This window comes from Camelus bactrianus, chromosome 4 (genome assembly GCF_048773025.1).
Source record: "Camelus bactrianus isolate YW-2024 breed Bactrian camel chromosome 4, ASM4877302v1, whole genome shotgun sequence".
NCBI classification, from domain to species: domain Eukaryota; kingdom Metazoa; phylum Chordata; class Mammalia; order Artiodactyla; family Camelidae; genus Camelus; species Camelus bactrianus.
In genome coordinates, this window is record NC_133542.1 from 49436240 (window position 1) to 49460852 (window position 24613).

General features: G+C 38.0%; 2 long non-coding RNA genes across 2 annotated transcripts in view; one reads left to right on the forward strand and one right to left on the reverse strand.

Annotated features, from left to right (window-relative positions):
• The window catches only part of LOC123616277 (uncharacterized), a 469197-nt gene that overhangs the window by 44077 nt on the left and 400507 nt on the right, over positions 1-24613 (reverse strand). The window contains exons 6-7 of the long non-coding RNA XR_012506459.1: positions 9440-9634; positions 7246-7408 (exon numbers count right to left, since the gene is read on the reverse strand). This is a non-coding gene — a long non-coding RNA (uncharacterized LOC123616277). The remainder of the gene's footprint in view (positions 1-7245; positions 7409-9439; positions 9635-24613) is intronic.
• LOC123616278 (uncharacterized) lies at positions 9657-23257 on the forward strand. The gene is made up of 3 exons (XR_006724243.2): positions 9657-9911; positions 11865-11970; positions 12554-23257. It is a non-coding gene; the product is annotated as an uncharacterized LOC123616278 (long non-coding RNA).

The window sequence follows — 24613 nt, forward strand, 5'->3', positions numbered from 1 at the left end:
GATGAGGGGGAGGGTCATGTGAGGAAGGGGGTTAAATTTGAACTGGGCTTTGATGGACAGTCATTTCCATACCCAGGGATGGTACACCCCTCTCCAAGGCATCTGGTTTTGTCCTGCAGTATCTGGGATGTACTTCTTCAGCAATTTAGGCAAGACACAGCCTGGCTTGGGCAAGGACGGCTGTCTGTGGAGGCAGAGAACCTGGGCCCAAGTCCATGCTCTGATGTTCATTAACCATGTGACTCAGCTCATCACTTAAGTTTTTCTGAACCACAGTTTCCTCATCTTTAAAATGTATGGTTTATTTTGTTTTTTAAAAGAGTTTACCTAAATAAAGAAGGGAAAAAATTGGGCTTATAGGTCATGGAACAGTAATAAAATTTACCTCTCAGAGTTCCATGAGAATTAAATAATAAATTAGCTCATAGGGCCTTATAAAATGTGATTATCAGCATTTTAATGTTGACAACATATATTAGTTGTCATGTAGTACTTACACTATAAAATATTACTAGGATTTAAAAATTGTTATTAGGATGACTCCTGACACTCATCCCTCAAAAGAATTTGATGTTTTTTCTTGAGTGTAAATTGTTGCAGCTTTTATGGAAAGCAATTAGCAGAATGCAGTATGCCATGGCCTAAAAAAATGTTTGCTTCTTTTTTTGCCCAGGAATTCTACTTAGAATTTAAGAAAAAGAAATAAGTGGACTTCAGCTTCTGGCTAAGATGGAGTAGCTTGGAGCAGCCTAACTAACGCTCCTGCTAAGAAGTAGAAATACTGAACGAAATACAAAAGAAATGGAGATGCTCTGTGTTACCAACTTGGCCTGATAATAAAATAGTTTTTGAAATAGGAAAAAAAAAAAAGAAATGGAGATGAATGAACTACTGCTACAAGCAAAAACATGGATGAATCTCACAAATGTAAAATTAGGCAAAAGGAACCAGATGCAAGAGCTGTGAATTTTATATTCGAATTTTATATAAAATTCAAATACAAATTTATGTACAAGTGATATATACACAAGATGTATGTAATATATAAAATTCAATCTATTGGTGTTGAAGGTTGGATAATGTTACCCTGTGGGGAGGTGTAATGACTACACAGGGGCACAACAGGGGTTCTGACAATACTGTTTCTTGAGCTGGGTGGTGGTTCTATGGAGTGTTTGCTTTGTGAAAAGTCATTAAGCTGTACACTTTTACACTGTGCGCTTTTCCATGTATATGGTTTATTTTGTTTTTTTTTTTTTAAAGTTTACCTAAATAAAGACGGAAAAAAATTGGGTTTATGGGTCATGATATAAATAAAGAGGTTTATCACAGCATCATGTATAATAGTGAAAAATAGAAGTAATCTAACAGTCCAAACATGGGAAATACTTAAGTAAAATGTGGTAATGATATTCTTTAAAATGATCTTTTCAAAGAATTTTTAATCATGTGGGAGAATTTTAACATTACAATGTTAATCAAGTCAAGTACTATGAACACTGTGTGCAGAATCTGAGCCTGGGTTATGATTGGGCTACCTTCTTAGCCCTGGAGGATGGAGGGGGTGTGAGAGGCTGAGAGTGGGGTGAATCTACTTTTTGCTCAGCATCTGCCTTCCTCATCTTCAAGGGAAGGTAAACAGATCCCATTTCCTGACTTTGCTCCTCCTTGTTCTCCTCTCTAAAAACACCCTCATCCTTCAGCCACTCCCGTCAAATCTCTACCATCCTGGGAACCCTAACCAGGGACCCTGTCCTCTCCTCCAGAGTCCTTTGCCCTGCTCAGTCTGAGCTCTCTGGTGTGGATCGATTCCCAAAGACTCTCATGAAGCACCCCTCTCTGGTTCTCAGTCACTCCAGATGAATGTCTCGGGGAAGAAAAGAAACAGTTTCCTACTTGCCGCATTGTTTATAAAATTGCTTCTGCCTGCAAAGTTGTAAGTGCTATATGTTATTATTCAGAGTCGTGTTAGCAACTCTCTCCATGGTCTCCACAGTCTCTTTCGCCACGTTGTTGCCCACCCTACACCAGGCCAGCTGTGACCTAAGCTCTAAAGTAGGTGCTTTCAAATTTCTCTGATGACAAGTATGGCCTAGGAGACATTTATGATTCAACCGAACCTCAATCCACGCAAAACAGATTCCTAGGTCCTTCCTGGAGATTTTGATTCAATGGGGCTGAGATGGCCCTTGGGAGTTGTTTTTTTTTAAATAGCCATGCTTACTCCCTTCAGGCACATGAAATCAGTGAAGGAGGCATCTGGATACAAAGAGTAATTCCTTTGATTCAAGAGGAAAATCCATTACTGAAAGTGGCAGATACAGGTTGACTTCTTTATTTCATATTTTCCATATGAGCTGGTATGTAATATTTATTTTTTCATCTGAAATTAAAATATGAGATGTGTATCTATACATTTCTTTTAAATGTTTCAAAATGCCCCCATCCCTGTGATTGTAAGAAAGATAAGTAAGGCTGTTTTAAGGCAAATAAAACTAAATAAGGATTTGAGAAAGAAAATACAAAAATATTTAAAAAACCCCACTAATATAGTTGTGATTAATAGCAGCAAAATTGAAATTAATGTCCAATGTTGAGGTTAATGGATTGACTTTAATTTTAAATGTTTGTCAAAATCTAGGAAGAATTACAAAGATATCCATGTCCTCCAATCCAATACTTTCCCTCCTTTAGAAGTTTAGAGTAAGTAAATCATTCAATAGAAGATAAAAGAGCCTCATGCACAAAGATGCTCAAAAAGGCATTATTTATAACTTCAATAAAATTATGAACAAATTCAATGTCCAACAATAGGATATTAAGTAAATTGAGATGTAACCATAAATGAAGTATTATCTAACTATTAAAATGATTAGAAAATCTGTGTATCAACATGCACAAACGCTTATGATAGTCAGTGTAGGTTAGCAGAATAAAAATTTGGTCTATTTATACTTTTTTTGGTATATGGCTGAGTATTACAAGAGAACATGGAAAAAGCACACTTTAATTAAATAATTATTTGCTTAATAAATATATATGCTTAAAACAGCATCATTAATACAATATTGTGACAATAAAGCCAATGGAAAATTCCATTTGGAAGAAGTAGAAGGTCGGGTCTTTGATAAATGTCCATTGAAACCAAGGATCTTTGAGGTGTTGAGGGAGGGCCCTTTAGGGTCAGCTGCTTCAACCTCTTAAGAATTATGAGGATGCTCATTTTAGAAACCTTGACACATAGACATATAACACTCTGTTCTCTCCTTGACTTCTGTAACTGGTAAGCAACACAAGAAGTTTTCCTCAAAGTTCGTGTCTACCTTTGGGAGAGACCCAACACAGGGGGCTGGTGGGTAGAGGCAGATGCTCAAAAGCGCAACTAGGAAAGCCAGACTTCCCGTTACAAGTTTTGTTTTTTCAGACCAAAATTCTTTTGTTCAGAGCAGATTGGCATCAACTTCTCAAAATTTGCATCGTAGAACAAAGATTCGTGTTTGAGTAAAAACAAAGAGAACAGCACAGCTTGTGACTCAAAGGTTCCTACTGCCCCCACTACCAACCGCTCAGTTCTTTATTTCTGGTCTGCTGTGGCAGAGCAGCCCATTGAATTGGATTAGGAATGATTTACTGAGGCGAGGGCCTCTGGAATAAGGGCTGGGTCCAGGGCAAGGACTCTAAGGGAGCTGGTCTAGGGGCCCAGGGCATTAGGAGTCCTCATTTCTGGGTTAGGGATAAGGCTGGTGGTTAAATTTACCAGGTTAGAGCTTGAGTAAATGTGATATTATGCATTATTTTGTAATGAGCTGGGTTTATGTAGAAAGAGCACATGTTTTAGAATCAGAAAACCTGTATTAAGTCTTGGCTATGCCTCTTATTAGTGATGGGATTTGGGGCAATCCCATTCCCTTTCTGGGCTCAATTTCCTTATGGAATGGAAAAATAATCTCTGTCTTGTATAACTCACTGGGTTATTGTAAATATCATTTAAATAATAAATTGAAAGTACTTGATAACTTCAAAATATTATGCACAGTAATTATTTCAGTAATTAAGAATGGTAACAGTGATGTTGCAATTCATAGTTTTATTGGAGTCTTAAGTATTGATTCCCATAAGCTTGTAATTATTTAAGGGCTGAATTATTAGCTGCCATGTATTGAGACTGTAGTATAAGTTAAATTTTTTTTCCCAGCTGTGTTGGTTGGGGCAGCGGGGGGTCAGGTGGTGTGCAGGTGTGGGTGGTAAGTCAGGAGGAAGAGATCTGTCCTAAGAAAGCCTGATCAGACACCTTAGTCTAAATCCTTGAGTTCTATATAACAAGGAGTGTGCAAGCCAATGTAATAAATGATAGGAAAAGCATCTTAAAGTCTCTTGTGAGAATGACGAACTGGAGGTGTCTGAGATGAGTCAGAAGGGGAGCTGGCCATTTGAGGGACTGCTCATTGACAAGTGGCACTGAAGCAGATCCACCCAGGACCAAGGGGGATATGTGGTGACCAAAAAGGTGGGTCCCCTTCAATCTGAGACCTCTCTGGGTGATTTGTACCCCTTCCTCCTTTTCTTCCTTTATTTTGAATCTCAAGGCCAAGGACCTGAGCCCCTGAGATGTGAATCTGCAAGTCATTGCTCCCTCTTTCCGTCTTATCCCATCCTCCAGCTACACAGTTATAATGGTGGAAGGTAACCCATGCTTCAAATGATATGTTCTTTATTCTTCAAATGATACAATAATTCAATTCTTTTTGTAAAAGATCTAAAGGAGACAGATGTTATGTATAAAAAGAGGCAAACTCCCGTTTTCCCACTCCTCCCCACCCCCAGAGGAAGTGTGGATGTGATTCTCCCCTTTTTGTGCATTTATACATATACGCGTATGAATCACAGATCATTTAGCTGCTTGCTTTTTTCACTAAGTGGAGATCTTACTATCACCATATCTCTAATGCACTCTGCTTTCTGAGGAATGGATAGACCATAATTTATTTAACTATTCCCCTGTCTATTAATAATAAGTTAGGCTTTTATTTTTCCACTACTGCACACAATACTGTGATGGATATTCCTGATCTTTGTACAAAAACTTGTACAATGAGTTGTATGGGACACACAGACAAGTATTTCTTTTGGGAAGAGTCCTAGGAGTGGAATGGCTGGATCAATTGATGTGTGCATTTGAGATTTTGACAGATGTTTTCAAATAGCCTTCATCAATTGGCTTCACCAGTTTACATGCATAGTGTGTATGAGAATGTCTGTTTCTCCTCATGTTTGCCAACACTTGGTATCTATACTTTTTTACTTTTTGTCAAATGATTTTCTTTTCCATGACTAATGCAACTTTCCGTGATTATTAGGTGAATTATTAATTTTCTGTGAATTGTCTGTTTATTTCTTTCATGAAATATTACAGGTGAGTTGTCTTTTTCTCTCCTTTTTGTTAGAAACTCTGTGTGTTCTGAGTATTAATCTTTTACCTGTTAAGTGTGTTATAAATATTTTCTCCTAGTCTTTTTAACTTGGCTTGTCTTTTAACTTGACTTATGGTGTATTTTGACTTGTAAAATTTTATATATTTTACTAGGTTAAATCTACAAAAATTTTATAGTTTCTACATTTTGTCTTTTTTTTTTTTTTAGGAAGGACTTAACATTCTAAATTCATTAAAAAATTCTCCTATATTTTCTTTTAACATTTTAAAAGTTTTGTTCTTTAACTCATCTGAAGGTTCTGTGGATGGATGGAGTGAATTTAATTTTCCCCCCAAATGAAATAAATAATTGGTGCAATCTCACATGTGGATTAGTCCATTGTATGTCTACTAATTTGAGGTACCACCTTTATTGTATACTTAATTTTCACATATACTTGGGTTTAATTCTTGGTTTACTAATCTGTTCCATTGATCAATTTGTCAATACCTGCACCAGTAGTAGACCGTTTTAATTACTATAGCTTACCATATGTTTTGACATCTGGTAGGATAAGACTTGAATAAAAAATGCTGCTGAATTTAGACTAGAATTGCTTTGATGAATAAATGTGGGGTAAATCAGTATATTTTCAATACTGTTTTCCCAACCAGCTTTATCACTTCAGATATTTAGATTTTCATGTTATTTTATCTTCAAATAGATCTTGCACATTTAAAAATTATATTTGTTTTCTAGGAATTTTATGTTTTTTGTTATAAATTGAATCCTTTAAAATTATTATTTGATTAGTACTAGTATATAGGAAAATTATTGGCTTAAGTATGTTGATGTGTCTATCCATAGACTTTTGAACTTTCCTATTCCAATAGTTTTCAGTTGATCCTCTGGGTTTTTTTTTTTTTTTTTTTTTTTTTTTAAGGTGGGCAATCATATTATCTGCAAACAGTGAGGTTTTTGTTTTTTTTTCTAAGCTTTATGTCTCTCTTTTCATCGTCTTTTGACCTCTGGAGCAATAATGCCTAATGTCAATGACAGCGCCCTGTCTTGTCTTGCCCTTATCTTTAGTGGGAATGCTTCTGAGATTTCACCATTAAGTACTTCACTGTGGATGATTTCTGATAGATAGCCTTTTTTTATGCTGAGAACTTACATTCCATTCCTGACTTCCTGAGATTTAAAAAGTTCATTCTGAATGTTAAATTTTATTGCATGCTTCTTATATTTATGGAGATAATTATTATTATGTCATCTCCATGGTGAATTACAGGATGAATTTCTCTACTATTGAATTGTCCTTTGCCTTGTGGATAAGCTCTTTTTGGACAAAATATTTTTTAAAAATATACTCTGGATTTGATTTGTTAGTATTTATAATTAGGATGTTTGCATTTCCATTCTTGAGTCTCCTTGTTCCCAGCTCTGGTGTTACTGTATTGTTAGCTATAATCTATGGTCATTCCAGCTTTCTTACTCTTCTCCAAATACATCAAGCTTTGTTACACCTCAAAGCCAATACACTCACTGCTTCCTTAGACTGGGATGTCTTCCTGGAGAGGTCTGCTTGGCTGGATGCTGGATGCACCTGGCCAAACATCACCACCTTGTCTACCAACCCCTGTCATCCTCTACCCCTTTAACCTGTTCTATGTCCTCAATAACACTATTTCTATCTGAAAGTATATTGTTTACCAATTTGTTTCCCTGTTTATCATCTATCTTTTCCTACTAAGCTGTCACTCCATGAGAGCAGGGCCATTGTCTGCCTGGGTCCTGCCACACATCACAGAGTAGATGCTCAGGAAATACTTACTGAATGGATGAGTGGTTTTGTTGTTGTTGTTCTTTTCTTCCAGACAGCGGGTGTGGTAGGCAGAATTTATCAGTCTCTTCAGGTTTGAAACAGGTTTTAATTTTGTCTCCTTCATTGTATGCTGGTTGGTTGGCACAGGATTCTAATATTTAAGTGCTAGTTCCTGCATGTGCAAAACGGGGATAATAAAGGCACTCATCTCTTGAAGTTTCAAGGGCACTCAATGAGAAATGTATACAAAGTACTTCTCACTATGTAGATAGCTAGTGTTCAGGAAATGCTTGCTGTTATTGTTACTGACTCCCTCACACAACACAGGGAGGTGGTCCCTGAGTCTTAGTTTCTCCTCTCTGTCAAATGTGGATAGGACATCTGCCCTGCTTACTTCCCAGGGTGATATGAGAGCATCAAAAGATAGCATGAAATTTGAAAACAATGAAGTGTCATGAGAATACTGTGATTCTTTCCTGCCACATTCAAGAAAGAACCCCATTAAAGGAACACGGGCAGTAGTGTGCCCCTTGGGCAGAGACTAGACCTGGAGCTGGACAGACCTGGACTCAAATCCTGACTCTGCCTTTTATCAACCGTATGACTTTGGGCAAATTACGAGCACCTCTGCTGGGGGTCATCTTCATTGTTATTGCTGTTCATTCTGTAGAACAGGTGACAGTAACACCTACCTGATGGGGAATCAGATGAAAGTGAATTTATCAAAAGCCCAATTTAGCACTTTTCACAGAAGTGGGTATTTAATAAATGATATCTATTAATATTATATTTGACTATGAAAAGGATTGGCAAGCCATGATTTAGAACATTCTCTTTCCAATTTCCCATCATCAAAATAATCACACTTCGCACACCCTCACTGGCAGATTTCACAGCTAGTGCACTCAGGAAAAGTTATTTATTTGAATAACAAATTCTTTGCCCAATTCTCTGAACTGCACATTCAAGCAGGGGTTGTTATAGGTGAACGACGTGAGGTGGACTGAGGAAGGTGTGGTGATGATGGTCACAGAACTAACATGTGTGGGGCACCCTCTGTGTTCCAGGCACTATACTAAGAGCTTTATAGCTCTTTACTCCCTCCTTACAGATAAGAAATCAGGAGCCTAGAGAGGCTAGATAACGTGCCTAAGGCCACACAGCTATTGGAGGCAGAGGCCGGATCTGAGCCAGCAGCCTGACTTAGGAATTTTTTTCCATATTAGAATGGAATTATACTCAATATATTATAATAACATATAATGGAATATAATCAGAAAAAAAACTGAATCACTATGCTGTACACCTGAGACTAACACAATATTGTACATCAACTACACTTTAATAAAAAAAAAAGGAGGATGCTATAATACCATCCACTTATGAGAGTATATAACAGTGTGCTGTTAACAAGACTATACTTCCACAAAGAAAACTGTATCATTCAGTTTTAGCCCAAGTAGGATAATTCTCCATCCTAGCAACTATTCCTGGCATTTATTTCCTTCTACTAATTATATTAATCTATGTGGCAGGCTGCAAAGCTGCTCACCAAACCGAGGCTGCATTTCTCAGCTTCTTTTGTGGTGAAGTGTGCTATGAAATCGATTCCTGCCAATGGAATGTGAGTGGAATTGATGGGTGTCACTTTCTGTCTGTGGCGGTTGAGAAGCAGACATGTGCCTTCTCCCCCCCCTCTCATTTTCCTCATCTGCTGGCTGAATGCAGGGGACAAGGACAGAGCCACAACATGGAAGGAGCCCGGGTCCCTGGAAGACTGCCTACCAACCAGCAACCCCTGTGCCGGATGTTCCCAAGAGCTACAAAACTTTTATTGTGCTGGGCCAATGGAATTTGGGGATTTGTTACAGCTTCTAGTGTAGCTTTCCTCAAAGCTTCAATTCCTTCTGAATTATCTAATCTCCTTTTTAGAGTTTCAGATATATATGTGTTGGTTCATTCTGTTGCTGATAATTTGTAAAAGTACAATGAATAAAAAATAAAAGCCAAATAAGTTCCTGCTTCCTCTCTTCTCAAGGTACAGAAATGGTCATTATAATTTACAAAGCAGTTTTCCATAAGCACTTAACCCTTATAATTTAGTGGTGTATTTATTTTTATACAGAGGGGGAGATTAAAGTTCAGTTAAGGGATTTCCCTCAGGTTACCCAGCTGGCAATTAAATGGCAATGTGGGGACTTACATCAAGTTTGTCTGGCCCTGCCTCCTCTGCTTTTCTGTTCACAGCGCAGTAGTACATGTGAAGTGGCTGTTTCCTTTCCATCAACAGGGTGTGCAAGATGGTTCTGATAAGTGCCTTTTCTCTTCCTTCTTTACACCTTTGTCTCTGCCACGGTTTCCTTGGGATGTAGTGCCCAAAGCTTGTGATTAAAAACAGCTGCAGAAACAAGAGGAAAACATCTCCTAAAAATAAGCAGTGCCTTGGAACACAATGTGCGTGGACTTTCAGGAGGTGGACGGGGGTGCGTGACATGGAGTAGCCACAGGGAGAGTTTTGGTCCTCCATTAGAAGACTTTTGTCAGCTGCTCCCGGGAGGCTCCACATATGTGATCTCAGAACCATGGGCAAAAAAATTGGATTCATACTTCTACTAAGGGATGAGAAGACTTCCTTCAGGACTTCCTGCAAGACTTCAGTTCAAACTGCTTCTAAGGTAGAACCCAATTAGTCCATGTAGATTATGTTATTCAATGATACAGTTGGTTCAAAAGTATTTAATTAAATGGGAAATATGTCATCCAAAAATAACGAGTGATTAAATAGTATGATCCAAAATTGTATAATCAAAAATTTGTGGAAATTTGTATGTAGTCACACACCTAGTTGGCAAAAAGACTGAAAGAGAATATGCCTTAGTGTAGCAGGAATTATTTCTAGATGATGAGTCAGAGTTGAAATTTGTTTATTTTAAAATTCTTTCTTGTCATTTTAAATTTTTATAAAATAAACTTACACTATTTTTATAATCAGAAAAAATGTTAAGAAAGAAGTAGAGGTTGGTTTTTCTTGAATTGATTTAATTTTAAGGTTTTTGCTCATTTTCAAATTACAGCTTTGTCAGGAGATAAAGGAAAATTAAACAAGCTACAGAAATTTTGCCACAAATAATAAACTGCTCTTAATGTTATATGTTATATAATCAGTTAACAGATTAAAATTAAAGCCACCATGGATAGGTTATTCACACAATACTCCAAACTTTTAAAAATTTATTCTGAGTTGCCTAGTCTACTTCATGGAACTTAGATAACATAAACGTTGTTTCATTTTGTTGTTGATGTTTTTGGTTGAATTTTGGTTGGTTGAATTTTCCCCTCAAATTATACAAACAAACAAATCCAAACCTTCATAGCTAAAATTAAAAAGCAGGCTAGATGAAAAACACATGTATATAAACTTGACAGAAAGTTAAGAACTGCATTTTCTAAAGGGTGTTTTAAAAGTGTTATTTATTAGAAAACCATCAAGTCCCTAACAGGTAAATGAGCAAAGGCTGTAAGCATATTTTGCTCAATAATAACAGAACTAATGAAATATAACAAATGGATAAATGTTACTCCTGTCTAGGAATCAAAGCAGTGCAAATATAAACAACTATGATAAACTCCAAAATGCTGACAAAGACTGTTGTGAAATGGGAGATTCTGTACATTCTCCTTGGGGACACCCCAGTGACAGCTATCAAGCACCATGACTACCACTCTGACCCTTTCTCTCAGTTATCTCAGTTATGGAAATCTGCTGTGCAGTAACTCAGCAGGAAATAAAAGCTAAATGAAGACAAAAATCAATTTTAGTATTTTCTTTAAGTGTAAGGAGATATTCTTGAAACAACCCAATGATCCCTGAATAGGAATAGAAGTGAATTTTGGTATCCCAACTGAATAAACATAAGGCAATGGTTATAATGACAATTTTGAGGACTACACAGAACTAAGAAAAACATTTATTATACAATATTAAATGTAAAAGATAAATAATTATACTTCTGCTATCACTATTATTTCAGTGTAAAATTGTATGTGCCTATAATCAGGGATGGAAAAGAAGAAAAAAATGAAAGCAGCATCTTCTCTGTGAATGATCCTTCTCCTTTCTCAAACATTAAAAAAAATTTGAATGTGTGTTTTAATGAAGAGAAAGAAGATTTATATTCCTATTCATCTCCATAAATAAAAATCTTCTAAATGTGAGATCCTATGAAATTTGAGTTGATTTAATTCTTGTTTAGAAATAAAAAATAACTGCTGTTGGCTAATTACACAAATATTTATTGCACTTCGTATTTGTTTTCTATGGTTGTTGTAACAAATTATCACAAACTGTGGCTTAAAGCAACACAAATTTATTATCTTATGGCTCTGTAGGTCAGAAGTCAGACAGGGGTCTCATTGGGTAGAAATCAAGGTATTGGCAGGGCTGTATTCTTTCTGGATTCTCAAGGGAGGAAGAATCTGTTTCCTTGCCTTTTCCAGATTCTACAGGCTGCCTGCATTTCTTGGCTCATAGCCCCTTCCTCCATTTTCAAAGTTAGCCATGGCAGGTTGAGTCCTTCTCACATTGCATCACCCTGATCATCTCTTTTGGCTCTTCTTTCACTTTTAAGGACTCATGTGATTAAGCTGAGCCCACCTGGATGATCCCTATCTCAAGGTCACCTGATCAGCAACCTTAATTGCATCTGAAGCCTCAATTCCCTTTTGCCAAGCAAGGTAACCTATGAGTCATTATTCTGTCTGCCACAAGCCCTTACTCTTTGCTAGATGTGGTGCTAGTTGATATTGGGGAAAAGGGGAAGTGGGTTCAAAAATGAAGTTCATGGTTAGAAGTTGAGATCAGCCATGTAGGAGAACACCTACAATACAACGAAGGCAGTGATTAGGGTCATGTTAAATTAATATTCAGAGACTTGGGAGGGCAGCATGGTTCCTTTCAGCTGGAAGACTCAAGGAGGGTGGGGTTCATGATGGTGAACTGGCATTTGGATTGGGCCTTAAAGGATAAGTAGGATTTGGATACAAAAATTGGCAGAGGAAGCCAGTGGTATTTCAAGTAATAGATATTAAATGAAAGCTAGTGAAAAAGCCATATTTATAAAGGAAAAATGTTCAAATATTGACTTTTTAATTCAACCTCATGCATCAAAGCAGAAGGCATGGAGGCAAAAGATGGCAGAAAATGTCACAGGAAAAATCCAAAAAAGTCTCTTCTATTTCCTTTCTAACTCAGCCAGAACTTTTAGTTTGTTTGTTTGTTTTATTAGGTGCTCATACTCTTACTTTTTCCCTTACACAGCCTCCAAGGTGCCAATTATGCAGCTCCCTTCCAAGTAAAGTAGCCTTTTCGCAATTTTTAAAAATGGTTTATAAAAGCTTCATGCTTTGAGTGGAACAAATTCTGCTGCTTGGATTGGACCAGCTGGAGCTAAAGGCTGCCTAACAGACAAATTGCTTCTGGATGCCAATCGTCTGGACCTATAAGATTGTCTCTGCCTAGGGCAGTTGAACAGGAGAGACGAAGAGAAAGCAGAAACCCCAGAAGAGACAGACTGACAGACAGACAGGATAGGTAGGCATCAGCTCAGAGTTGCTACTACATCCTCCCAATAAGCTCCCCATTTTCAAAGGTTTCCTGATCATGTATCTGTTTCTTGAAGTCAGTGAAAATTGCATTTGGCATGTTTTAAGGAGGAATCATGAGACCTCACCAAACCTCTGAGTCTGTTGTGTTTGCAGGTTATCTTGGTTATTAATATTTTCCTATTGATTTGATTATTCATGAGCTGGAAACACTCCTTCTGATAGCCAAGTGCTTCTCTTTTGCACCTTATCACATGCAGCTCCTATTTACTGATTTTCAGATAACTAACTCAGAATTTTTTTGCTCACAAGTTCTGGATAGACTCTGTATCATATCACATTATTCCACTTTATCAGTCTGCATTTAGAAAGGTGAGGCTGCTCCTAAATCAAATTTGTGGGGTCTCCTCCTATAAAAATAGAACTCTATTAAAACTCAAAGTAGGGGAGGACTCATGAGGGCTGCTGAGTTACAAGGCCAGCAAACCTCTAAAGAAAAAAAAAAGTAGACTAGTTAACACATTAATTCAGGAAAGAAAAAAAGGCAACTAAATGAAAGAGGACAACTTCGAATGGTATTATTAGTAATTACTATTATAAGACGGAATAAAATGGAAGCAGACAGGAAAAACAGAGAAAAGAAATGGTTCACAAAGCATTTCTCAGAAATTTAGAAACAGGAAGATTTTGAATCAACCCTTCTTTATACTCACAAGCTTCAAAGAATTATAAAAAGGATATTATAAACAATAAGCAGCAAACTGGAAATCATTACCAGCCAATGGGACGAAATAGAAAATAGGTTTGCAGATGAGAGTGTAAAGCTAGCCAGACCCAAGAAATTCCATAATTTGGGCTTTAAGACAAGAGAGGATTGGCAGAAGAGGAATGTTCTCCAAGGTACAGGTAAATTTGAAGGAAGTGAAAAAGAAAGTAGGAAGAAAAGAAGAAGAAAACAAAGAAAAATTCTCATAACTGTACAGTTCCCAAAGAATTATTGTAGAAACCTGCAGAGAAACCCAAATAAAGGTGTATCCAGGTAATTAGTGACTAGAAATTCTTGAAGTCCATGTGGAAAGAAAAGATCTTCACAACATATGGAAGAAGAAAAATGTTACCCTGTACAGGCTCAATATAAAAAAAAAAATAGTACCATATTTAGCAACAGCCACTCCAGGCAAAAGTGAATTTTATGGTCCCTGAGTTTAATACACCAACCAAAATAAGAGCCCAACCCCAGGTTTTGTTTCCAGCCAAAATGTGTCTTTGCATTTAAGGGGAAGAGATGTTTGCACACCTAGGAAGTCTGCAAAAATTAATCTTGGTGCTGAAAGAAAACATTCAGAGGTCAGAAAAATTTGTTATTCTCTTCATCCCAGGTGGAGTTAAGACAAGGATCATACTAGGTTGAGTGACCAACCATCTCAGCTGTACTGGGACTGAAAGGTTCCCTAGCCTGGGGACTTGCTGTGCTATAGACAAGACAGCCCTGAGCCGACTGGTCACCCTAGCACTATTTTCCTCCATGTGACAACCTAGGCAAGCTAATTAGACTTGACAGCCAATAAAATTAAGATAGAGGATTCTCTAAACTCTTCAGGGACTGAATTTTCAAGTCTGTTTTTTTCTTCTGTCTTCTAGGAAACTATTCCTAGAAAATTCAGCATTTAATCATTCATTCATTCATCTAGTTAAACAGTAATTGCAGGCTTTTTAATGCCTTGGGCTGGGTGTGTAGTTCCAATGGTAAGCAAGCCTCTGATTTCATGGGACTTAGAGGAGAAGCAGGAGAGCCAGGTATGAAATACACAAACAGAAAGATGTGTATGATTGGAAATGTAATAGAAGGTATGAAGGGAAAAGACAGCATGATATGATTGAGAGTGACAGATGTCATTTAGACTGTGGGAAGGGGGTTCTGGCCAGTAATGACCCTCTGAGGAAGGGACATGAAAGCAGAGACCTGAAGGGTGAGAGGGGAGAGGAGGAAGATGGAGAATCAGGCTGCAGCGGTGAAATGTGTGTCAGGATGGAGACAGAGGACAAAGAGTGTTCCAGACAGAGGGGCAGCACATGCAAAAGCCCTGAGGCAGGAAGGAGCTTGGTGAGTTAAAGGAGTTGAGAGAAGGTTAGTATCTCTCTTAAAACAAAGGGAAAGAGAAATGGCTTTCTCTTTCAGCTGGAAGAGCCAGAAGTACTGGGAGTGATGGTGGTAATTGTGGTCCAAGCAGATTTGGTGAGAGACAGAGACAGAAACACAGACACAGACACAGAGAGACAGAGACACATACACAGAGAAATGGATCCAAGAAGAAAAGGCTAAAGATCAGTGGTGGATAGTGATCCCTTTTGCCTACACTCTGCTCACAGAAATTTAAAATGAATATAGCTATCCCTGAGGTTTCTCTGATGAACACGCATTAGAACAGGCTCTGAAGTAAAGCTGACAATAAAATAATACAGAGAGTTAGAAGAATGCATAGGCATGGATAAAACCCTCCTTAATCTGAGAATTGACAAAATGAAGGGAAAAAATACAATGGCTTTTTCTAGCTAAGTGCCAGAATAATAAGGGAGGTATTAAAATATGGGCAAAATTTTAGCACTAGTGGATAGTCCCATGTCCAGAAGACTCAGAAATGCCTGAATATTGCCTAACAATCACTTTAAAAGAGCCCCTAGTTACCGGGGACTCTGGCATAGGAAAACAACATATTCTTGCTGAGTTGTTTTTTTTTTTATGCAAATGTATCCATAAGCTGTCAATTATTCAGGCTAAACCTGTAGGGAGAATTTTTCTATGCTTCTAAACTCCATCTTTGGACCTATGGAATACTGTAAGTAAAATCTATGTGAAGATGTTGAAAATGTGTTTTACAGCTGTGAAGATGAAACAAAAGTAAGAATACTGGATTACAGAAACTCATAATCACGTTGACAGGGTGGAATGATTGACCTACCAAGAGGGCAAAATTTGGCAATGACAGGAGCCCAACGGCCAGCCAGGAAGAGCTCAGTGCTGAGGAAGGAAAAGGGCTAGAAGAAGCTTTTCTGTTTAAGAGTCCAGGCTCTGGCTAGTCACAGGCTGCATAGGACCAAGGGGGCAGCCAAGATGTGCACACGGACACAGTGTGACCTCTGCTTGGGAGACCGAGGCCCAGGTGGGTGGGGTGGCTATTTCCGCGCAGTCCTCCAGCAAGAGTTCTTTCTGCTCTTTCATCTGGGGGTCTGTGTGTGCCCTCCCTGGTGGTGCAAGCCTGGGGATTGGGGTACAAGTGCCACTCAAGGTTCTTGTCATCTTCTCCTTTGTTTCCAGAACAAGGAACACAAGCTCCCATAAAACAGTGTCAAGTAACTCTGTCTGTCTGGTTAACTAAATCTCGGGGCATCTACATGCCAAACAGCACAGTTAAAAGAAAGCCAAGTACATATATGGAAAAATTTCAGAAATGTCTTTAAACCCGAGAAAGTCAATACTTTGTATGGATTTTAAAATACAGTTCAAATGATGGTGTGACTCTGAATTTTTATTTCAATTCTTGCCATAAAACTCCCACTAGGTTTTTTATTTTATATGCTTGAAAGAAATGCTACAACGTTTTATATGGCAAAACAGAATAAACAGAAAAGTCACGCATGAAGTCAAGAGTGAAGAGGATGAGCTCAGCCAAATTGTCAGAATGACTGAAAGGCAGCCAGGTCACGTGGTGCTAATGTTAAACAGGGCAGAGCACAGACTCTGGAGTCAGAAGGACCTGGGTTTGAATCACACTCTGCCACTTAGTGTCTGGGCTGGTGTTCTCATATGATGAGTGGGTTAGTGATACTGATTCTGGGAGGATTAAATGAGACGATGTTTGCAGAGCATTTAGCACAGGTCCAGGCACACTCAGATTTATTATTATTGCTACTATGGTTATTATTATTACAGTATGCATGAAATCATGTTGAGAATCCTATCAACTGACTTTTAAAACTCACTTCAATAATAGACCCAAGAGATAACTAATCTATTAAATTAGCAGGTCTGGTAAATATCCCAAGAAGTCAGCAAATTAAGTAGCACACAGTGAAATCATCATTGTAGAGGATTTCAACATTAAACTAAGTGTAACAGACTGAATGCTTATGTCCTCTCCCCACTCCCAATTCACTTGTTGAAATCTTAACAGCCAATGTGACGGTATTGGGAGGAAGTTTGAGAGGTTTCACCCTCGTGGATGGGATTAGTGCCCTTAGAGATGGGGCAGAGCTTGCTTCCTCCCCCTCCACTTTCCATCAAGGGAGGAAACAACAAGAAGACAACCATCTGCAAACCAGGAAGCTGGCTTTTACCAGATGCCAGATCTGCTGGCACCTAGATCTTGGACTTCTCGGCCTCCAGAACTGTGAGAAATAAATGTTTGTTAAGTCACTCAGTCTATGGTAATTTGTTGTAACAGCCTGAACTGACTAAGACACTAAGACAAAAGGAGTCTAAAAAAATAAAACTAACAATATTGGCCCAGTTGCTTAGAGGTGATAAATTTATGCAGTATTCAGTATGTAAGAAATAACGCTAGATAGTATCACCTACTTGGAATATGCAAAGCTAAAATGTCTCTGCCAAAAGGCAGACAACGATGAGGTTTTAATGAAAAGAACAAATGGGATAAGATGACAACAAGGAAAGAGAAAACGCTAATAATAGATTAAGAATTAATCACAAAAAGATGATGTTAACATAAAAATAAGCTAAAAAATGCACACTATTTTCACAACTGGAGAAATTAAAATAATTTATTAAAAATATCTATAGCATCTAAATCCCCCATGCCAGCAGAAGACAGGCACAGAAGTATTGACAAGATTATGCTATTGAGAGATTATTTTTAGCAACTAAAAAGTAATAATAATAAGCATAAAAATATACCTAATATGTGTAGCAACCTCAAACATGGGGAAATAGGTCAGAAAGGAACCCAAACATATATAGAAGACACCATACATCACATATATCCATTTCTTAAGAAGCGGTTTTGTTTGGTTAGAATTATGAAACTAGAAATTAAAGACAGGAATACAAAACCAAGAAAATGGGTAACACTTGTAACAAGTTGGGTGGTGATCTCTTTAGATACATGATTTAATAAACTGCAGGAGTTTTATTTAGTTTAAACAATACAGGTCACTAGCATAGACATCTATGAATAAAAACTATGTTGATTTATTTATCCTTTAAGCATGAAAAGAGTGAACTAGGAAATGGCCTAGTACGTATTCTGAGATATATTTGTAGATGTGAAGGCATGGTGTGTGAAGGCAGAGAGGACTTGAGGACAGCACTGTAGCAACCCCTGCCATCCCAGCTATCCATGCCTGCATGTGCTTTGGAGGAAATTGAGATGTTTCCTGAGTTCCAGTGGAGGACTCAGCTGCTGAAAATGCCATGTTATTTTCCCACTCTTATTCATATCCTGCGTTCTACCTGCTCAATGGTTCACGGTCAACTAAAACCTGAGCCTCCTAAATTGGGCTCTTTGGAACCCATAAGTCCTTTCTTCTCCTCCTGCCCCAAAACTTTGCTTTTGAAAATGAAATTCTTGATTCTCACAATTTTCAGATCCTATTTCGGAAGTTAAAGGTTGAACTGACATCTTTCTCTTTGCAATCCAGCTTTAAAAATCCTTACTCTCCTCAAGGAAATGACCTTCTGGCTGAAAGGGGCAAATGTGACGTACAAAGATGTGGGGAAAAGAAAAGCGCATTAAAACACTTTAAAGTGTTATCTTGACACTTTATATTATATATATATTAATTTTCATATTCACTCAATAATAAGCAACAATAAAATAAAATATAAAATTAATTTTTTATACAGCTATTTTGGGATGCCAAAAAGGCAACATAAATAGATGGCCCCGTATGCCAGTAATATGGTACCCAGAACAAGGAAGGTGACATGCCAGTTTTCCATTGTTCTGTGGCCAGGTTTTTGTTTCACACACCGTTAAGTGGGTCATTTATAAACCTGAGCATGTTCAGGTATGGACAAAGAATGGAGGGGTACTATATTAATCCTTTCAGATTGCTATAACAAAAATACCATAGACTGGGTAGTTTATACCACAAGTGTTTATTTCCCACAGTTCTGGAGGCTGGGAAGTCCAAGATCAAGATGCCAGCAGATTTGGTGTCTGGTAAGGACTGGCTTCCTGCTTCATAGATGACCATCTTCTCATTGTCTCCTCACATGGTGGGAGGGGTAAGACAGCTTTCTGGGGTCTCTTCTCTAATGGCACTAATTTCATCATGAAGGCTCTACTCTCATGCCCTAATCATCTCCCAAATGCCCCATCTCCAAACACCATTACCTTGGACGTTAGGATTTCAACATATGAATTTTGGGGGGACACATTCGGTCCATAACAGGTGCTGACACTGCAACATATGGGGAATGGTTGAAAAACTGTATGTTTTAGCCTAAAAAAAAAGCCCTAACAAGAACATATCTGTTCACTTCAAATATATAAAAGGTTGTTTCCTCTTAATATTTTAAGTTATTCTTGCACATGTGTTTTGGGTTATATTACCTTATGCACACTTTTGGATAAGGATGGCTAGGTAAAACATTTCCAAACAAATATAATAGAATTCAATTCTTTACACTGATCAGGTCGACCTGTTCAACATACTTCTTGAAGTTAAAAAGTCATTTTTCATTTTCAAATAAAATTTCAAATCAAATAAAAACAGAGGCTCATTTTATTAAGACAACTGTATGTGTATTGCTGGAAAACTTACTGCTGAAGAACAAATTACAAAAGCTTGTTTGCTTCTTTTAAGTGATTTTATATAACAGCCATTTTCTGCCCAGTATAGCACAGAAAATACATCCTTAAAATTTAATATATAGTACTAGAGACCATTTCATTGTCATATTTGCTTCAATCAACTTTGGAAAATAAAATATCCATATTGAGTTTTTTGACGAAGCTTCAAAGTGAATTGGGATAAGTAAAACAACAATAAAAATCTATTAAAATCTGTAAATCTGTATTTACATGATAAAAATACTTATCTATCTGAATCAAGGAAAGTAGGGATTATGGTTCTTTTATATGGAAAAAAAATCCCCTTTTCCAGAAAGAAATATGGATTAGTTTCTTGCATTTTTCTACCTAGTGTTTTATCTCATGAAATTGATTAGATATAAATCAAATTCCCCAAGTGATCACAAACTCAAGGATCAAAGAATGGTGGGAGAGGGAACAAATTTGGTGCATGCTTAGTTGAAGTAATTAAAACTTAAAATATCTTTGGTTTCACAGGCTTTGTACAAGAACATTAAATAAATCTCCATTTAATAGCAGTTAAATAACACCCATCCTAATGCCCAATTACTTAGAGCAAACTTTCTGGTCGGTACTTTAACAGATCTCTCAAAAATACTTGTAATGCTCTACTGCAAAATTCTCATGTTAGAGAGAGACACAGTACCTTTAAGGTGTCATCAGTTTACATGTTCCAGTTCCATTCCTTCTATGTCATCTCATCCCATCCCATCCCATTCCCCTCCACTTTGTTCCATTCATTCCACTCCGATTTGCTGATTCCTGGCCTTCTACTGTACACTTTAACTTTTCAACATGGGGTGTTACTCTGTAATAGAAAATTTATGGGTCAAGGTTGGGATATTGGTGGTGTCCAATAGTATCTGAAACTATTTCATCATGGATACCTTTACTGGAAACTCTTTTGTGGCTTCTCATTCAAACTTCAGTCTATTTTATCTCAGGTGAGAAGCAGAGTTCCATTTAAGGAAGAGAAATTTGTTTCTTGTCAAAACTCATTCACTCATGCAGACACCACATTTTGAAGCCTAACTAGTCCCTTATCTTTTAGAGCTTAAGACAAAGCTGAGATCTGAAAGGCCCTTAGATACCTTGTAGCAGTGGCTTGCGGAAGAGGCTTTGAGCATGATTTACTCACTCATTTATCATCTATACCATCCTCATCTATACTATACTGTACAAGTGTTTATTTTGTCAGGGACACAGTGCTAGAGGCAGGGGAAAACAATGACAAGGCACAAGATCCCTGTCCTCATCATGATTCTTGATTCTTCAGGGGCAGATCATTTCCTGCTCCTTTTATCTTTTTTTTTTTTTTTTTTTTTTGGTTTTGAGCTCATTTGTAGTTTCTCCTAATTATCAGCTCTTAAGAAATGAGTGGAGGCCCAGATTCCAATTCTGTACAAGGCACATACATTGGGTGAGACTAGCCATATGCCTCAATTGGCACATATTTCTTTTGTCGAGAAAGGATTTGTTATGTCTTTCATAGAGATTTAAAAAAATAGATGCAGTTTTTATCCTATTCCACAATGGAGATACCTCCAAAGTTCAACAAGGAAAATTAATGTAGGGCAATTGACCTTGAATTTGGGCATAATGATGACAGATGAAATGGTCTTCAGGACATACTTACTAAAAAATTGTTGTTTCTCTGTAATTTAAATTTAACTGGGAATTATTTTTATTTTTTTAAAATCTGACAATCTTATTTCGGCGTCATAAATTTTATAAAGTGGGTCAGGTTCATAGTTTATATTTCAGTAGAATCTAGCCCAAACATGGCCAACCAGAATTGCATATAAAAGAGACCTGGAGATCCTTTGGGATCTAAGAGAATTCTATCTTGATCTTAGCCAAAAGTCACCAAGATTGTGTCAAGACTGTCTGACTCTAAGAAGAGTCCTTAAATGGACAGTCACACAGGCATTAGAAAGGATACAAAATATCCAAGAACCAGGGGCCTTCCAAAGGCCTTTCTTTTCTGAGCCTGGAATGAAATTCATAAATGTAAAACTGCTCTGTAGAGGGCACGATGGTACTCCAGGTGAATCTTTGGGTTCATGGCACAAACGCTCCTTTACATAATGTTTATCTCAGAGACTAGAACAGTTCCAAAAGAACTTCTCTCATTTGCCAAAAAAGATCTATTTAAAAAACCCTTATTACAAAAAACCCCCCTATTTAAATATCATGGCAATGACTCCACAGGAAAGGTGTAGTATTATAAAGAAAATTGTAAGATTAAAAAGAGTTAGGAAGGAACTCTTAGGGAACATTCTCTTTTTCCAGATGAGACTTTCAGAATTCATGTACCCAATTAACTCCAAAGAGATTCACTAATCAGTATTTTTAAGTTATTTGTACATGAATATTTTACAGTGATTTTAAAGAACAGATGTTCTCATATTTTTCCCTCTTGCAAATTTTGCAAATAATCTTTTAAAATGTCTTCAATACTACAAAGTGCTTAACTTTTGCTCTGAGGTAATTACAGGTAAACATCTTGTTACCCACTGGGCGGGGTTTTCAAGGATGTTCCTAAATCACCTATGAGTCATATTTGAAAGTTTCTAGCACCTGGTAGAGTTTCCCAAATAATGGGTGGGGGTTTATGCAACACAAATGCCCAGTAATGTCACTGACAATAGTTGATATTTCTTTCAAAACTCACTCACAACCCAGCTAACCACCAGAAATACAAGGCAGAGAGTTGAAATCAGCCGTAGATGAAAGAGTAGAAGAAACTGGGAATGACTAGGTTGCAAAAGAGTGATGGAAAGAAGGCAGGAGAGCTTTCACCCAAACTCTGAAGTGCTATCAAGAGGAAGAAGGGAGTCCAGGGCCTGGATTTCTAGGAGAAACTGAAGGAAGGTAGATTTCAATCTGTGCCTCCAAGGATGAGAGCTTCCACTTCTCTGCGGTGTGGGAGGGGTTGAAATACTAGTGGAGGAGTTGGTCTAGGTGAAGCCTGCCTTTTCAACTATATGATTCTTGGTTCACAAAATTTCACAACAATAAAGCCAGAATGTGCTATTTCAGATCCCAGACCTTGGGGACTCCTATTTGAATCTGAGTCTCAGCTCTAGCTGAGTGACTTTGGGTAAGCTGCTGAAGCTTCTCTATCCACCACAGCACAGGATTGAATTGGCATCTGAATAATGCCTGGCATATAACAGTCACTCTGCAAATGCTTAATTTAAAAAACCCAAACTACTAAATAAAGAAAACTGTTTCATCTGGGTTGGACTTTGTTTTGTTTTGTTTTGTTTTGGAGATCTGGGCCTTCTCTGATGAACTCATAAACACATCTGTGGTAGAAAAGAGTGGAATGTCCCCACAGTTTAGTGGGGTTGAAGAGGTAAGCAGTTGGAGCCCTGGTGGATTCCTGGGAAGGTGGTTGCAGGTTTCCCAGTGGGTGGATGCCTGAGCCAGCTCTGGCATTGCACCTCTGGGACTATGGGGCATTGGAGGGTGAAATGGAAGGACTGGATACTGAAAGTCATGACCTCCCTTTGAAGGCTCATTTTGGACCACAAGTTTTTCTGCAGGAAATAGTAATGGCACTAGCCAGATGGTGGGGGGCACTGGATAGATGGTAGGGAATATTGGATAGATGGTGCAGCACTGGATACATGATGGGGGACACTAGACAGATGATCAGAAACACAGTGGATGGTTAGTTCCAGTGCCCATGCAAGAGAGCCACAGGGGGTCTTTCCTACTCAACATGAGTTTCAAAATGTGTAAGCTCTTGGAGTTTTCACACAATCTAAGGGAGAGGAGGATGCTATGGGGGTAAGATGCTGGACCTCTTGCCTTTGATGGATCAGACTATGAAATTTACTTTAACTTTCAAAATAAATAAGTGTGGCCTTCCTTGCATCCCTAGTGTGGAGCATCTTTGCTTTACACTGGCACTTTTCCTACATCAGTGCTTTATCCTCAGTGCCTTCTCTACTGAGCCCCAGATCTCTCAGGTCACTCCCTCTTTCTCCTCATTCCCTCCAGACTGCAGGTATCTGTCCTGGGGCTGTGTTTATGTACTATTTTCCTTTTTTTCAATATTAGAAGGGGTTAGTAAAACATCAGGGAGGAAATACTTCTTGTCATAAAACTAACTTTTTTGTCTTTTTTGTTCAAAAAAGGAAACTGAGTCAAGCACATTGCCAACAAGAGTTGTCATCTCTTTGAGATTCAGGGATCAGGATCTCTAGGATTCTTTCTGATTCAAAAGTCTTGCAATCTTTGATATAGTTGGAAAGTGCTATTTAGCCATGTTTATAGTTGCAGTGGCAAAAATGGAACTGCCATGATGTGTTTGGATATCTTGACCTGTGTAGTGGACCTTCCATGTCAACGGCTGACTTTGGGGAGAGGGTGAGTTGGCCTGGGAGAGTGAGTTTATTCTCATACTCAAAAGCACTTCTGGAGTGATTGATCTCTAACCTTAAACTGCTTAAAGATACAAGCTCAGGGTCAGCCCTCACCTCTCAATTTGCACCTCTTGGAAGACTGATTCAAGCCAAATGTGAAAACATTTTTGATTTAACAAGTAATCATCAACAGTGTAATCATTCTTTAAAAAAAATACTCCTATGGTTCCTTCCATTCTCTACCAGAATCCTCAATATCATTATGCATAAAATGGAGGTGACTGCTGGCAGGATTATTGGGGGGACTGGATGAGATAAGGTTTTAAAAGGTTCCTCTCACAGCTGCTGTGAATAGGAGGTTCTTGGGAAATGGCATCCTTGGTGGAAGTTATTGCCATTGCATCTAGGCTCTCACACCTGCTGTTCTGTTCACACCAGTGAAAGGTCATGGCTTTATCTTCTCTTCTATTACCCTGGATCCTGAGTGCATCTTTTTTGAGGAACCAGATTTCCCAGCTGTGAACACTGTGAATCCAGGGGGAATTTTCTATCCAGTGATCCACTTCT